Genomic DNA, 18,129 nt, shown 5'->3' with positions numbered 1-18,129 from the left:
TTATACCAAGTTTAATACAGAGTAAAGTAAATTAATCTTTTCAGCAATGTTCTGGTGATCCTGCAAAAATACCTGAATTAAAATGAATGAAGTCCTGCCCCTAAGTAGTCTAAGATGGAAAAGCTGGCATCAGTAGTCACTATCTTGTTAGGCTGGGGAACAAAAGCAATATATAAAGATGAAATTTAGCTCTTTGACCTGAGAGTGAGATCAGCTGAGAGAGGAGGTGCCCTTGAAATCAAGAAGACATTGAAAAGAATCTTCGGCGAGATTTGGCAATAGCAGCACTTACGAACTGCTCCTTTCTATTAACCCCAAAATGAAGCCTGGGTGTTTTGATTGAGAATCTATCAGAATCAGAATCTATCTCATCCCTGAAGTTATTAGTTACCATCACAGCTCGTCTCTCTTCAGAACTAACAGTGAACTAAATTCTTAGTCCTCTATGAAATTTATAGATTACAAGTACAAATCATGCATTCTCAAAGAAACTATTAGTGTGAAACTGTAGTTTTCCATAAATGTATTGAAGTAAAATATTTCTCCCCAAGGAAATTAAGCCAATTATTTAATTAATATAGAAAAAAGCAGTTTCTTCTCTGTGAGAACTGAGTAGCAAGAGCTCATGCCTTGGTTTTCAGGAATGGATTTTGCTTGCTATCTGGACAGGTGATGAATTATTAGAGTCTCCGGAGTTTTAAGTGCTGAAAAGCCAGAAGGCAGTTAAACAAAACCAATTGTGTCCTCAAATCAAGATCCTGTTCAGTAAATAAAATTACATCAGTCCTGCCCATCTTGGTAACTATTTTTACCACAGAATTTTAGCTACATGAAACAACTTCTTCTATTAGATCAGATGTATAGGTAGCTATAAACACACCTTTTGTATGATAACTGCATACTGGTCTCTTAAATATTTTCCAGAAGAGTGATTTCAAGAAGCTTGTTGAATGAAAGGTGGCAGTGGAAAATGTAAACTTAGAAACAGTCCACCTAAGTAATAGGTAGTAGTCCTGTGCCAGAACAGAGATGTTGCAAAGTACACCCATTTAGTCTGCCCATGATGCTTTAGAATTTGGGCCCTGGTTATAAGAGATGCTTCCCCTTAGCAAATACATACCAGTATATTTCCCTCAATACAACAGTGGGGAAAATGTCTGAACTGTGAGCAGCTCCTTGACATGGTAACTCACAGATGTTTGATGATCTCACTTGAAAGATTCTTGCGAATTGCAGTGACGGATGTTACAAAAATATGTAAATGTAAAAGTGCTACCATTTCTGTCTTGATAAAGCTTGTTAAGCAGATCTTATTGCTATCAAAGTGTTAGCTTATTAATATCCATTGATCATTGTAAATTATTATTAGATATTCAAATATGTAAAATGTAGTTTCAGCAAGTTCTTAATACATTTGTATACTATACAACATATGCATTTTACAGAATAAACTTTTTGCTGTGGGATTTATAATAATATCTGGTGCAGAACCTCAGCAAATGCAAAAAGGTAATTATTTTAAAGTGATTAAGAGACTGATGAACCACCTTTAGTAAGTAAACAAAACAGTAAGCCTAAAACAGGTTTGAGAAGGATGCAGATGGCTCTAAGTAATCTGAGATTTCGGAAGCATCTGTAATAAATCTGATCAATTATGCACTAACACTAAATGTTAGGCCTGTTACTGTCCATTATTCTTTCTCTCTCTGGTTTGAAAGGCAAGAAAAAGCTACATTTTGCTGTTTCAGCTCTTTCAGAATAGATTATTTCAGTCTTTCCTGCCAATTTAGGAAAGGAAGATGCAGTATCATCAGAATCAGTACTTCTCACTGAGGGATGTTTGCAGGGGTCATACCTTTTGACGTCCTTCCCCAACTAGCACAAATCTGCAGCTTATGACTGGCTAGTGTCATTCCATGCAATGAGGATGGTGTCTGTGATGTCTCAGTAATTGCAATGATATCATAGCTCTGCGACATAATGCAGATCTCCAACTCCTCCTGCTTATTCCCATACTGCATGCATTGGTGTATAAGCACTTCAGAGAGGGAGTTGAGCACTTAGTTTTTGCTCTTGAAGGGTGGTAGGCCTTCTGATTCTCAAAAATGTTAGTACACTGCCCCACAAATGCTGGGCTACTACACCCAGGGGCCTCACTAGCATGTCCAGTTAAATCCCACTCCCTCCTCAAACCTAGTTTAAAGACCTGTCAATCAGCCCTGCAGTCTCTTTCACAAAGACTCTCTTCCCTCTTTGAAAAAGTTGTCTCCCAAGAGGTGCCACCAAGCCGGGTGCTGTATACGTTGTCCCATTGTCAAAAAAGCCAAAATTTTTGCAGGATCAAGCTTGCCCTTTGGGATGCACTTCCTGGTTTTGATACCAGTTCTGCTCACTTGCAAGGCAAAGACAGCTTGGTCTTTGCACAACCTACCCTTTAGCTCTCAAACAGCAACACTTCATTTTACCCTCAGTGCTGGGAGACTTTAAATGTTTCTAAGCTGCAATTTTCCATTTTGGAGTCTAGGTGAACAATGCTTTCAAAGTCCAACATTTGGACTTGAACAGCTCAAGTTCCATATGTTTTGTATTTTATGTGAAGTCTTTGAAACATACAGTAAGAAGTGACCTACTCATTCCTATCAGACAAACATGTAAACTACAAAACTTACAATAACTGCAACAATAGCAATAAAATAACCAAGGGTTTTAAGCTCACGGTCTGCTGCAGGAAAAAAAAACCAAAGCAACCTGTTCAGAATTGTTCGTAATGTATATGAATCTTGTCAGGAAAGCACAAAGCAACAACTTGCTTTGTATTGACTCTGTGCTAGTCAGGGAACTTCTGGGAAAACATGTATTATGTAAATCCTCTCACATTTTATTTCTGATCCAAAGTAACAGTTTTGAATGCTTTCAAAGACTGGTATTTTGGAAATTTTGATCTAGATTTTGTAACTTATTCCTACAAACATTTTCTATGTAATAAATTACTGTAGTATTTCTGGGAACATATAATTAGATAATCCAAGTTTAGGAAAGAATTAGATGTGTATAATAATAATAGAATAAAAAATAAATGGTGAATCAGATTTCTGCTATAGTCATTAGGAGGTTTTCCATTTATTTGTGTCTCTGGACAAGTGCCTGAAAAAATTCAGTGAGAAGCAACAGAATTATCTAAGAAAGTTTACTTTCTTCCTTGCTTAAGAGCCTTCTATAAGCTATTACATGTTGCTCATTGTTTAGACTCTGGAACAAATATTTACACTTTTTTCAAACATGTTAATGAGTTATGAGGTATCCACAAACCATTACATTAATATGGGCATCCTGATTTTCATATTGTATCAATCATCAAGCTGTAAAAGAGCAAAGTCACATAGAAAATAAAAAAAACCTTTACGGTTAAAGAAATATTCATCAACCTCTAAAATCACCTTGGTTTCTTGTTTTTACTCAAATAGAAGGTGGGGGTTTCCAGTATACTAGAACTCTATACCTTATACTTAGCATAAAAGGGTAAGGTTTTCAAGTTAAAATCTAATATGCTTCTTGAACATATGGATGTTTTAGTTTTGAAAACATGGTAGAGTCTGTGAGTAAGCAGTGGAAAATTAATTTACTCTGTGTTGAGGGTGACTGCCATCGTGTTACTTCAGCGTCTCTAGAGCTGCATTCAATCAACAGAAGACAATTGCTAACTCCAAACAGATAGGATCCCAAATATTTTCTGAGTCATGCTGTGATCAAAATGTAAGTTGTCTTCTAAAACCCATAGGAAATATTAACCTTCCCCATGCCTTTACTCCTTCCCACACTCCCTTTTCCCTTTTCCCTTTTAATATTTTATGATGGTGAGATAACACCTACATAGAAAGATATATCAGGGAAACGGAAGTAGGAATTGAAATGTATATATTTCTTGTTTGATTGTTATAAGACTAAACTCTTATATGTATGCACGTTTAGGTTTTCTTTCTTTTCTTAGTAGTGTATTTGTCAGAAGACAATAAGCAGAATCCAAAACAGCTGCTAATAGCCAAAAATGGAGCAAACCCACAAACCAGCATATGCTGGTATTATTTAGCCTATTTAGTTTGAAGCTAAGATTTGTTTAAATGTGGCTGGATTACAGTTTTTAAATATGCGACGTACAACAGATGTTGCCAGTCATTCTGTATTCTCTGCTTTTGTGACTATGGGATTAAGAGCTAGCTATTTGTTTTGAATTCTTGACTTTATCAGAAAGAAGATCAATATACAGATTATTACTATACAGACATGAACTTTGCCGGACTCTGTCTCTGAATCTGTAAAGCACTGGATTCTGGAATCACATGGTTATCCTGAGATCGTAATTTTCAATTCAGCCTTTTGTGTAATGAAAGACATTTTTACCTGGGGCAACAGGACTTTCACAGCTGCTGCTTTATTCATCAACCAGGAAAGGACGTGTCTTGACTTCTTGCTGCCTGAGTGTGAATTTGCAGGGGTGACAGTTATGAAATGCATAACTCTATTCATAATTGTGTAAAACTGACATAGGGTCTACTGAGATAAATTACTTTCGGACTTTGCAGTCCAATGATTTATGGATGTTGCAGTTATAATCAAATGTGTAAAAATGGCACCTCGGATGTGAACAGAGTTAGAGCTTAGTATGACTTGGATAAGTCTTTGATTCAATTTGGAAGTACATGCTGACTTTTTGATTTGACATCACTGAAATTGCAGCAGTGTAGATGAAGAAAAATTTGTTCTCTTTGCTCTGTTTGTGCTGAGTTCATTATGACTTGATATGCCACTGCTTTGAACAAAAAGAACAATAAATAAATTGTTTAAAATTTCTATAATGGTATCTCTATAGGCAAATTTTCCAGTTTAGGTATTATGCTGCAACCTGCTCACCAGCTAGCATGTTTTGTAATTTTGCAATCCAAACAGTATAACTATTTGGGTCATATTCAACAAATGAATTCTTTGCTCTCTATGGATTCTTACAAGTAGACAATACCTGTAGGTATTTGGGAAAGATTTGCAACGCTGCTTCTGAGTGTTTGTTTAATTTCTGAGTAAAATTCTACTGAGTACAACTGGAGCTGGTCCTTAAGTTTTGATTTTAAGGGGCCAGGATTTCAGCCTCCAGTTATTAACAGAGAAAGCTATAGTGGGTAAATAAGGTATAAAAAAAAGATAACTGTGCTGTGTTTAAAACTCATAAAATAGAGACAAAAAAATTCACTGCTAAATCACCTTATATATGTATGCTTGAACATAAGGGACATGACTCTTAGTCCAGGTTGATTCGTTAGCAGTCTCTCCATCAGTGCCATTGGTATTCATATTTGTGCTGCTTTATTATTCAAGGCAGTTGTAAACCCTGCTAAAGTACTTACTGAAACAGGGTTAAAACTGTTAAGTGCTGCAGAAGTAGAGCAAAACAGGTGCAGAGTGGCAGTAAATCTGGCTCTGTGAGGCTACGCTGACATAAAGCCAGCATGAAAACAGTTCAGGTTCTACCATTTACACCAATGTCAAGGGTAAATCAGATGACAGAATACCAAAATAAAAAACAAAATAATTTTAATAAGCCATCTTATTACATATGATCTTTTATCTACAGTAACATATTTGAGTATTCTTGAAAACTCATAGAGGCTTTATCAGCATCTAAAGTTTATATCTGATCAGACTGTGTTAAAGCATAAATTAGACTGTGCCAGATAATCACAGACTGCTGCAGTAGAACAGAGATCTTTGCCCTGGTTAGAAGGATTAAGAAGTTCATGAAGCTATATTCTTTGGGACTGTTTGATTCAAGTAGAAGACTATTCACTAAGTGCATAAAAAAATATTAATTAGCTTCCTTAGGCACACTTGGAATAATCACTACTTCAGTAGGTTATAATAATAAAAAAACCCACACAAATATTTTCTCCACATTGAATTGTATGTAGTGAATCAATAGCAGGTGGTTTGATAGTAGGCCTAGCAGAGGCATGGAAAAAAAATGAGTGCTTTCCTGAACTACTCGTTTAAAATTTGATTCCTTTATATCTTTACTTTGAAATGAGATTTTAACTCTAGTACACAAAATAATGTCACGATATACATCTAAACAGCAGGTAAAACAGCTGAAAAACCTAATCTTTTGTTCCATGGATTTTCAAAACTGCCATGGGTATAATTGAGGCTAGAGTTTATTCAGGCATTAAGAAAAGCATGCTACAAAGGTTTGGGTTTGTTATAACATCAAAACTGTATTTTAAGGGTCATATGGGGTAACAATTAGGGAGTAGTCAATACTCTGTCTTTTAAAAACCATGTCAATAGGTATAAAAGGTGACTGATGATTGACCTCAAAGCTTCAGAAGGGTTGAATGACAAAGAGTTTTAAATTCTAGTGAAACAGAGATAAAATCCTGTCACATACTTTCTACTAAGGGAAAGGAAAGAAAGAACTAGATAGAAGAAAAGACATCCAGTCTGCTACCCGCAAAAAATTAGTTTGCTGAAGAAGACAGGAACTATTAAAAGTTGATTTGCGGAAGACATTGAATGAGATCTCACTGACACACTCCTGACTATGTGCAAAATGGTTTAAAAGTGGCAAAGGCTAGATATCCGGAAGAGCAATGAAATCTGGAAGATTACATTTGCTTTAATATTTCTCCTTTTATACGTTTTTTCCTTGCTATTGTTTAATTTATACTGGAGATTTATTTCATTGTGTTGTACAAGGATTCAGCAGTTAAGGAACACTGTTCCCAATTAGCTGGTCTTCATTTGTTGCTACCATTTGTTAATTTTTCTTAGCACAGGAAGACTGTATGTGCTCCACAGATTAAGCTGTCGAGTATTTCACTGTTATTTCTTTCCTCTTTTCTTGATTTTTCAATTAATTTATTTTCCTGCAGCAAAATGTTTTCTTTGAACTGGATGTATCAAGTTGTGAATTCGAGTTGTGAATGACAATTACAAATGCTCTACAAAACTTTACAATTAAAATGCTTTTAAAATGAATATTAAATTTCCAGTTGTACAAACACAGATGTGTGCACAGGTGATGCAGACTGAAGGACATCAGTACAGCCCAGCCCTCGTTCACCACAACTTTAGAGATCCATCTAAGATTAAGGAACCTTTTAGGACTCCAGGAGTTGTCATTTGAAAATAAGCCAGTTTCTTTGAAAGGACTTGATTTTAAAAAGCCTAGGGTGTATGTCCAAGGTAAATTACAGGTTCTAGGTTCGGCTTAAGATTCAGGACAGCCGCATAAAGAAATACGATGAATGAATGAGACTTGCTGATGGAAACATATGCCCTGTCAGGTCACCCAGTTCAACCTCCTTGGGAAGCAGTTTTATTCTCTGCTCTATGTCTTACAGTTTTTCTCCTAGTACACAGAGCAGATGGCCCATTTTGCAGTGTTATGTAAATCTGAATCCTGACATCACAGTAGTTTTTCTGTAGGTAAGATTTTATAAACACTTCTCATTCCCTAAGTGTTAGCTGTTTGGGCTTATGTGATGAAGGCACTCCAGTTTGACAAGATGTCAAGTATTATTCTTATAATTTCTATATGTAGCACAGTTTGTATTGCTATAGTACCAGAGATGCCAACCAGAACTGAAACTAGAACAGAAACGTGGCTAGAGGGTAACAAAGGACGTACAAATCTATATTATTTCTGGTTTTGTTCCCCCTGAAAATGTTACCATAAAGAAGATGCACTTAATTAATGCACTTACTCTAAGAAAAGCTACATATTGCATGTGATTCTTCAGGAAGACTTTGTATTTTCTTTCCTCTTGTTTTGTATTCCTTTTTACACAGAGGAGTTAGACAGACTTCTGAGAAACTTCATGCTTTTAAGTCCACAGGAAAAATAAAGAATCACTGATGACTGTTACCTCCGTAAAACTTAATTACCTACTTTCGGTAAGTATGCAAATAGCCCCCTTTAGATTACCTACAGACTTAAGCTAAACAGTCTTTTGAGTGCTTTATTGAGTTGCTGCCAGACTGCTCAGCCGTGTGTAGGATCCAGCCTTTTCCATGAGAGAAAAAAAGGATAGTGATATTTGCTGTTATTGGAACCTGCCGTTCTGTGGATCACACTCGTCTGGGCATGTTTTACTCATGTAGAAGCTTGCAAACAGGATCATACCCAAACTGTAAGCTCACACAGTGTTGTGTTTTTTCTTGGCTAGCATACATAGTGAGTGACTGAGGTTAAACCCTGCTGTGCAGACAACCTCAGTGCAAGCTCCTGCTGGGATGGCAGTCATCAGCCAGGTGGGGAAGTGTCAGCCGTGGCTGCTCCCTGGCACAGTCTGATGCTTGAAGTAGATGATGTGCTGCCCTCTAACTTAACTCTTTTTTTTTCCTAAGGACTTTTTACCTTGAAGTGTTGTTATATTACCCTTGAGTTTCTACTACCTATGCAGAATTCGTTTATATTGAGGGATTCAGCAGATTTTTCATCCTCTGAGCATATTAATTGCCACTCTTTCAAGAGTTTAAATACTTTTTTGGAAATTCCATAGGCATATATCAAGGTTCACAATTTTAATTATTTGTTTGCATCTTTTGCTGAATATGAGATGAGCCTTTTTAAAGCTGACTGAGAGACAACTTCACAGCCTTGAAACAAGTTTTGGAGCCTTTTCCAACTGGAATGCTTGTTTAGACTCATTCTGCATGAGTAGTCAACAAAACTCACTCTGAGGTGATTATTCTTTGGTAGCTTCTATGAAATGAGTCTATTTTTTGTAGCTAGTCCCTTAGGTAATTATTCCTCACAAAACCCCTGCTGTGGCTGACACAACCCAGAGCTCTTTTCCCACATGAACACGGTGAAATACATTCTTAATGGCGCAGATCAGGTCTTTCCTCTATGGAATGTAAGTAATTGGTGAATAATTTTCTAGATACTTTCTTTGCAGACACCCTCAGTCAATGCATATTAGGTATAATCTCTGTTCCTTTTCCTGCATTTCTTAAAAATCACAGCTAAGTATCTAAAAACAACATCTGTGTAAAACAGAAGAGCTGTAGCTGATTATTACTATTAAATCTGTAAGAGCCAATGCACATCCTGACAAACATTTATGTAAATAAGTACACAAAAAAATTTGCTAATGATGTGTATTCTGTGAATGAGATAGGTCAGTTTTCCAGTGTATATTATCTTGTGGATTGAATAATTCTTTGCCTTTTTCAATCCTTTTCAAAATACTTTAATGTGTGTACTTCAATATGCTAGATGTCAGTCTCAAAAGATGAAGTGTTAAGGTCATATTTGACGCTCCGCTATATATGTTCAAGGACCCCATTTATGATTCTGCTTGACCATTTCAAACTGTGTTTCTGACAGCTTGGCACTAATGCAGGCTACATGTCACAAACAGTTGAGGCAGCTCTGTGAAGTGACAACCATCTGGAGCTTTCAGGGGTGTTTTTTTGTTGTTGTTGTTTGTTTGTTTTTTCCAAAGCAGCATCCTTGTCCTCTTCTTTGAGTGTTTAATTCAGTTTTCCTTCCCTATTGTGAGTTAAGTAACAATAGCTGCATTTTTGCTTTCCACACTCCTTGCCATGATTTCTCTGGATAAGCATCAGACATTGCTGTGTTCATGTGAGCTTTTGATGCCAACTGGGCAGAGAAGGCTCAAGCACAAAGCTGTTCTTCTTTCTGCTATTAAGCAGCAGAGACAGAACAAACTATTAACTTGGCACAGTCATGGCAGAAGTGGTTACAGGCTTCCTGAGTCAGATTATTCATCATCTTTTTAAACTGAAAAATGCCATCAAATCACAATAGCTTTGTGTCACATTTGCCTCGTTCTGGCAATAGCAGCACTATAAACCACAAAGCAGTTGAGAAGCAGGCCCTTAAATCTCATCACTGAGGCAACTCCATTGATGGCCCATAAATGGCTTAAGCACTAACCATCTGACATCATTTAGTGGGACATGATTCTTTTGATGTTGCTTGTTATTTTTATTGTTATTCATTTTTACCATTGTTTTTTCTTGCTAGGCATTTCATTACATACTCACACACACATCTGTTATCGTGCAGAAATCTCCACGGGGATCAGGTCTGGCTGCCATTATTCTGCTGTGCCTATATTTTGGCAGCAGTAACAATAATTTACTACTCATGCAAAAACCTAGGCATACTTTTTCTGTTTGGTCAAAGCCAGGGTTTAAAATCGTAACACAAATATTTCTCTGCTCAAAAAAACCAAACAAACATCAAAATAATTAGCTTTTTCAATGAGGCTTTAGACATTCCTCTGTTGTTCCATTGTGCCTTAGAACCAGATGGTAGAGATAATGTTTGGCAAGGTTCACTTTTGATTAATGGCGGTACTGTAGCACTGAGTACAAGAGCAACACAAAAGGGCAACAAAAATGTCCTGAATTGCAGGAGCACTGCAAAGGAGCAGAGGGATTTCCATTGTGACTGGGAAGACTGAGTCTCCTCAGCCAATTCATGGGCAGTATGACAGGGAAAAGACAGACCACGCAAACCCAGACATGGCAGAGCCATTTCCCATAATCACAGCTCTGCATCTGAGCCCTGGTAATAGCCATGCTGCCCTACCAACATAGTGCTGGGCTGTTCTAGTACGGTCTTATTTAGTGGCCCCACAGCCAAGAGCCTTATGGATGAAAAGAGGTTTAGTCTCTGTCCTTCTACTCTTGAAGTCCATCAGCCCTCTTCTTTTGCTACCTTGAGCAGAAACAGGGCTGCGCCTGTTCGAGAGGTTGTGCTGCGTGCATAGGTGCTGACTGTGTTAGAAGAGCAGGAGCTGTGAGATTATGGGAAAGGGGCAATCCCCAGTCCCTCTCCCCTGTATCCCGGCCCAGTTAATCTTTGCCAAGAGAGACCACATAGCAAGGGGACAGTGGATTCTTTGTACTAGACTGAACTTCCTCCAGCCTCTCAACCCAAGACACGTGGGCATTCACAGAGCAAGGTGATGTCTCTGCAATGTTCCTCACCTCTAAAGCAGCCTAGAAAACTGGATTTTGGTTCAGTGTAGCTGTGCCTATGCTGTGGAAATTAGTTAGGTTCTCTAGGTCCCTGGTTTGGCTGCATGCTTTGGACTTGTCCTGTTTGCAGCCAGATCTGAGTGTTCAGCATTGCTTGTTGCACTGTTTTCTGCAAGAAGTAAAACTGTGTTCATAGACTAGAGGAAAAACATATTGGTACTTAAATATGCCTGCAGTTTTTGAAACTCAGTGACCAAGACAACAGGCTAAAATGTGGGCAGCACTTACCCTGCAGTCACATTAAAACCTTTGTTTCTTTACTGTTATATAAATCCCAAACACAACTAGAGCCCTAGCACAACATCTAAGAGGATGTTTTACCCTCAGAGATTCAAACACAAATTCTATGTGGAGACAAAAGATGAGAAGAAAAAATTGCTTGCAGCCCATTTGCAGCATGGAGAAGATGAAAGAGACAGAAAGTGAGCCTGTCATTTGGCAGAAATACTAACAGCCAAAGCTCCTGTTTGATGCTTAGAGGTTAATGAGCTTCAGGCCAGTTCCACAGAACTTCTGTGGGAGAGCTGAAGATTAACTTTTGCATTCTTTGTTTGTCTGAATTTTTTTAAGTTTTGCAGTTATCAATGTCCAGTGATCAAAATTTACCATTGAAGAAATTTTTTGGGTTTTTATTATTTTAAATACCACTTTGTAACAGGTGATAGACAGCTTGCTCCTAGACATGTAATTTTGTAGCCATGAAGCACGGAATTATTCAGATTTTCTGCTGTGTTCCATCAATTCATTTTTCCCTCCACTTCTTTTAACTCCTGTCCCACCCATTTGTTTTCCGTTCTTTTGTCCTCATTTCTTAGTTTTTAATGTGGAGAGGAGAGAACAAAGCTGTTTACAATCCAGTCTTTCAGCTTTTGGAATTTTTATTAGGAAAAAGTAGTGAAGAGTAGCTAGTCAGTTCTGAAAGATGGCATCTCTTCTGCCTGTAATCCATTATTTATTTGTTTGTTTGTTTATTTATTTATTTCCCCCCTGTGGAATTAATGAGGAATTAAAATAAGAACATTTGCACAATTCTTGGGATATGTGTAAAAATGTGTTTCTCTTTCTGCATACTTTCAGAAGAGGTTATGTCTACTGTGTGAGATGATAACAGTGAAGCCTTCGGTCTATGTTGAAGCTCTTGGTGTTACCAAAGACCTTATGAAGAACTCATCAGCGAATGGTAAAACATTTATTTTATGTTTGGCTCTGCTTCTCCTATTTCTGTTATTCAGGCCATCCTACTAGTATTGCCAAAGCTCTTGGTCCATGGGGAATATTGGAAAGTGTCAGACTTTAAAGCAGTGACAGTTCTGTGGGCTGCTTGTGCATGAACCTCAACCATGCATAAGACTGACTGCCCTGGTAGGACCTGAACTGAGACCTTAAGTTCAAAAGGAGTAACCCCTGCTCACAGCATGAAAGAAATGATAGTTACACATTCACTTTTGTGCCTCTAGCTTGTACAGAGTCAGATTCTTTGCTAATATCTGACAGGCTTCTGTGTTGTGGCGACCTGAAGTGTTAACTTTCAGACATTTGACAGAAAATAAAGGTTAGGCAGTGCTTCTCAAGAAAAAACAGTAGTCTTATTTGAGCAGGTATCCTGGCTTCTGGCATCCTGTTGCAGGTGTAATAGCTAGGTACATGGCTACACAGCTGAAGGGGGGAAGTGTGCTGAAAACTGAGGCTTCTTTTCTGTTCTGCTGTCAAGTGTTTGCAGCCTCTGGAGGAACGTGCAGTCTGAGAAGAGGCTGCTGTAGTCAGATTCTTCTTTTTGTCACAGTATAAAGCTGCTTCTTTTGGTTCTGAAGTCTTTTTAAGTCCCAACTTCCCGTTCAGTTGAAGTGCCTGTCACTGTTTGACTCAGCCTCTCAGCAGTTATAGAATGTGTCTGAGTTACCAAGTATCCCTCAGACAGCTATGTCAATGTTTCCCACAAAAAATATGCATTAAAGAGTTATTTTCTGATGTTTTTGGGATATCAGCTTTAGATATTTTTATTTGAAAAGTAATTTAAAAGTGTGTTCTTTTCAATGTATAGCCAAAGCATGGAATAGCCATGGAAGATGGCTGTAGATTAAGATTACAGTCAAAATAGTATAATCACCATATTTTCACAATGCAGAGTGACTGTGACATGGCTTTCCAGCTTTCAGACTCAGCTAAAATATCTACATGACATTGTAAACCCATAGGCTTTTCCTCAGTTGCAGCCCGGGAAATATCTCCCAGAAATTTGCATAGGCATTGATTTGCCCAGAACTACTTATAGGGGAGCTGCAAAACCTGTGAGCTTTCTGAACAAAGGGGCAGGTTTCAGAGGGTTTCAGAGAAGATTATAGTAAGGCCTTGCATAGAGTACCTAGAAGGGTACTGTAGCTGGGAAACAGAAGGTGTGATCAGAGGCAGGGCCAGGCAGGGCAAAAGGAAGCTTAGTTAAGCTGATGTTTCTCCATTGGATACTGCTAACTTAGAAAGATGTTCCTCAAGTTTCACCATAAAACAGTGGGACAAAGATGCTTAACTGTCTTTTAAATATGTGACTCAGACTTCCAGGTTACTCCTGTGCTTTTGAAAATGTTTTGCATTTGCAAATCAAATGGACTCTGTGGCTGTTCTTATTGCCTAGGCCAATTTATCTGTGGTAGGAGCCTAGTGGTTGAATCTTCCTTTATATTTGCTAGTTGAAACTTACTTCTGCTTGAACAGATGTGGGAAAAATATTTTTTTTTATTTCAGATAACCCAGCAAGCAAGTAGTTCTGCTCATATTTGAAGTTCAAACTGAACATCAGTGCCCAAAGTTTTCCTGTTAAGTGATACAGGCTACTGTAACACCAACAAATAAAAACAAATACACAGTCTAGTGTGACTCCCTTGGTTGTAGTGGGATTTATAGATGCTCTTTTATTAAAAGGGTTAAGGAAATTCAGAGCACTGGTGGATGAGGCTGATAAAACCAGAGAAAAAAAATAAATACCAGTGTTCTACAGTTATCAGAGGCATTTGTAGTGCTTCTTGATTGTGTAGTTCCACAGCATAAAGTCTGTGCAAATAGTTTAAAGATAACAATCACATTGTCCTTTCCTCCTTAACTCTCTAATGAGAAAAAGAGAACAAAACTGATAATGAAGGAAAAAAAAACAAACAACAACAAACCACACCATGTTTATTGGGGAAGTCATGGAAAAGTGAATGGAAAAATGAATAGCGTATGCAGGTATCTTGAGGTGTGTTTAGAGACAGAGTTGGAGGCCAGGATACAATAGTAAGATAGAGCCTGTCTAGATGTCTGTAGCACCTCAAGGACAGAAAAGTGCAGGGATCGCCTTTTATTTACAAGCTTGCCATTTCTTGATTTATCAGATGTCTCCTGACACTTGGGGTTTGAACCCTGAAAGGATGTGATTTTTGTGTCAATTTGAATAATTGTGTTTTTTTTCAAAATGTGTTTCTAACTATAGAAAGTAATTGGATGGATTGACTTCAAAAAGCTCAGAAGAAAAAAAAAAGAATAACTGACGGTTTTAAGAATTATGAAAATTCAACATATATGGCTTGATCTGTTTTGAAGATTTGTGAATTCAGTAGGGCCCTCTTCTTCTGCACCAAAGTGCATCTTTCAAATGTTTAAAAGAGCTGTTGAGATGGTAGCTCTCTAGACCTCATGAGGAAATGGCTTGATGATAAAGCTGGCTGAAAAGGGACTCTGGCTTTGATGGCTGCAATAATTTGAAACTACCATCCTGTAGCTTCACTTTGCTGTGGCTATTTCTGCTCCAGAAGCTTTGGCTGCTGTAGTATTACAATGTACCACATTGGCATGATAGCCAGTGCTTCCCTTGAACTATTTTTTCCTCAAGATAGTGGATTTTCCTCACTTGATCAATAGAGGTCATTGCCAGCAATAGCATTTTTTCATCAGGATTAATTCCATCTATGGTACATGGGTTTGCTCATATGTCTGTGTTGGCAGCCCTTAGCTTGAGTACACCAAAGCCACTGTCCTTGGCACCAGGCAATGCTAATACTGAAGCAGTTAGCTTATGAGCAGAGAGAGCTCTAGAACCATCCTTTTCACTCTGCAGCCTGGTTTAAAGTTCATCTTTTATGAATTCTCCTGCTGTTGCCAGAAAAGAGTCATCACACTTCAATGATTTCTACAGTACCACTAGTAGTGAGATTACTTGAGTAGATTGAGATCTATTGGTACTGTTTTAGCGCTGCACTGTAAATCTTATCATGTGCTTCATCTAGGTCAAGTATTGTTGGAGGAAAGGGCTGTTTACTTCTTTTATTTTCTTTCTCTTTTCTTTCAAACCAATCTCTGAAGTGTCTGAGCATTATTGAGAAGAATAACAAGTTTTCAGCAATATGAGGTACTGCAGTTTCTTTCTGCAGTAATGAGAGGTCATACACACATATATATATACACACACACATACATATATCTAGCCACAGGAACAGCAACATTTTCCAAGTACTGCAGAGACAGTTGAATTATTAATAGTGAAAAGGATTATTAATTGTTTTTAGCATTATTAATAATTAACAGTGGAAGGATTAAAGCTTTATGTTCAGGTGTTTTACATTTGTATAATTTCCATGTCCTCCTGACTGGAAAAGGGGAAACATAGCTCCCATTTTCAAGATGGGGGAAATAAAGATGACCCGGGGAATTATAGACCAGTCAGTCTCAGCCCTGTGCCTGGCAAGATCATGGAACAGATACCCTCGAAGGCTCTGCTTTTTAAGTGACATGGACAATAGCATTGAGTGCACCCTCAACAAGTTTGCTGATGGCACCAAATGTATCATGTGGTTTACATGCTGGAGGGAAGTCATACAGAGAGACCTTGACAGGCTCCTGAAGTGGGCTCACGCAAACTGCATGAAGTTCAACCACGCCAAACGCAAGGTTCTGCACCTGGGTCAGGGCAATCCCAAGCACAGATATGGGCTGTGTGGGGAATGGTTTGAGACCATGAGGAGAAGGACTTGAGGGTCATGGTGGATAAGAGGCTCAACATGAACTGGCAACATGTGCTTGCAGCCCAGAAATCTAACCGTATCCTGGGCTGCATCAAAAAAAGCATGCTCAGAAGGTCAAAGGAGGTGATTCTCCCCTTTACTCTGCTCTTGTGAGACCTCACCTGGAGTACTGTGTTCAGTTCTGGAGCCCCCAGCATAAAAAGGACATGGAGCTCCTGGAGAAAGTCCAGGGGAGGGCCACAAAGATGATCCAAGGGCAGGAGCACCTCTCCTATGAAGACAGGCTGAGAGAGTTGGGATTGTTCAGCCTGGAGAAGGGGAGGCTCTGGAGAGACCTCATAGTGGCCTTTCAGTGTCTGAAGGGGGCCTGCAGGAAAGCTGGGGAAGGAGGACCTTTTTACAATGGCTTGTAGTGAGCAGACAAGGGGTAATGAATTAAAAGTGGAAGCGGAGAGATTTAGGTTAGACATTAAGAAGGAATTCTTTAGTGTGAGGGTGGTGAGACACTGGAACAAGCTGCCCAGGGAAGTTGTGGAAGTGCCCTTCCTGGAGCTGTTCAAGGTCAGGTTGCATTGGGCTGGGAGCAACCTGGTCTAATGGGAGGTGTCTCTGCCCATACAGAGGGTTGGAACTGGATGATCTTTAGCTCAAACCATTCTATGATAATATTCTATAAAATAGCATCTCCTTTCTGGGACTAACACAAGAGAATTAATTTGTATAGCATGATCTCTCCCACCATCATACATCCCACAAGCTTATAGCAGAAGCATGGAGCTACATTACTTAGGATTTTTTTATTTTATTTTTTTTTTGGTGGGTTTCTATCAAGTACTCCATTGTTCTGAGAAGTGTTTTGTTCGGGTTTTTTCTCCTTGTGTGATTACTCTGCAATTATAAAGTATAATGTAACCAGTTATCTAATTTGGACTATGCTAGGGAAGTTTGTGCCCATTACAGTCTTTGAAAGGCATCAGTAGAATGACTATGCTGTTGCCACTAGGTTGAATCTGGTTTGCCATTCTCACTGGAAGTGTATTAGTTTCTCCAATTACCCATGGATGACCGACAAGGGTGATACCTGTTGTATTCTCTCACATTGGAGCCCATTAAACAAGTGTTTAATCCACAAATTTTGGATACAATATGTTGTAACAGCTCCAATGAGGCCTTTTGGGTGCATCCTGACAACATCTGGTCGGGGAGACATTAGACTGTTGAATATTGATGTGATACGCTGTAATGGTTCCTTGGGTGCAGTTAATGTGTGTTATGTTAATGTGAACTTAGGGATTCTTTAATTGACTGATACTGCAGAATTATTACTCAGAACACTAAATATCTCAATGCAGTTTTTGCAGCAGGTCCATGCAGTGTCATAATTCATAAGGGTTAAATCACAGAATCATAGAATCTTAGGGGTTGGAAGGGACCTCAAAAGATCATCTGGTCCAACCCCCCCTGCCAGAGCAGGGTCACCTAGAGCACATCACATAGGAACGTGTCCAGGTGGGTTTTGAATGTCTCCGGAGCAGAAGACTCCACAGCCTCTCTGGGCAGCATGTTCCAGTGCTCTGTCACTCTCACAGTAAAGAACTTTTTTCTGATTCAGTCTGTTTTTTTTTCCAGTGTTCTGAAAGCAATTTTGTTGAGTTCAGGTTATATATATGTATATTTCAAGCTGAAAGATGGGTCAATGACTGGGTTTATTACTTGATGACTTGTGACTTTTACATCCTCTGTGGCTTGTATCTCTAGCTATGTTTTATACTTAAAGGCGTGTTTCGACAGTATGACTGAATTGATGCAAAAGCTTTTTGCTTTCAAAGCACTTCCACATATCCCCTCTCCCATGGACTCCTTCTCTCTTGTGCTGACTCTGGCTCTTGTCTGACTCCTTGCTGATACCTACAGCCATGTTTGCCTGATTGCCTTGAAACAGCGTGCTGCTCTGCACTGCTCGTAGCACTCCTTGGGTCTATCATTTTTTTTCTGTTCTTTGGCTTAACTTTCCATTTTCTTTTCTGCTAGAAAATACACCAAATAATTGGGTTATTTCCCTGCTGGTCTTCTT

The sequence above is a fragment of the Chaetura pelagica genome, unplaced genomic scaffold (assembly GCF_000747805.2).
Source record: "Chaetura pelagica isolate M959 unplaced genomic scaffold, ChaPel_1.0 scaffold235, whole genome shotgun sequence".
Lineage (NCBI taxonomy): Eukaryota > Metazoa > Chordata > Aves > Apodiformes > Apodidae > Chaetura > Chaetura pelagica.
This window is presented reverse-complemented; position numbering follows the sequence as displayed.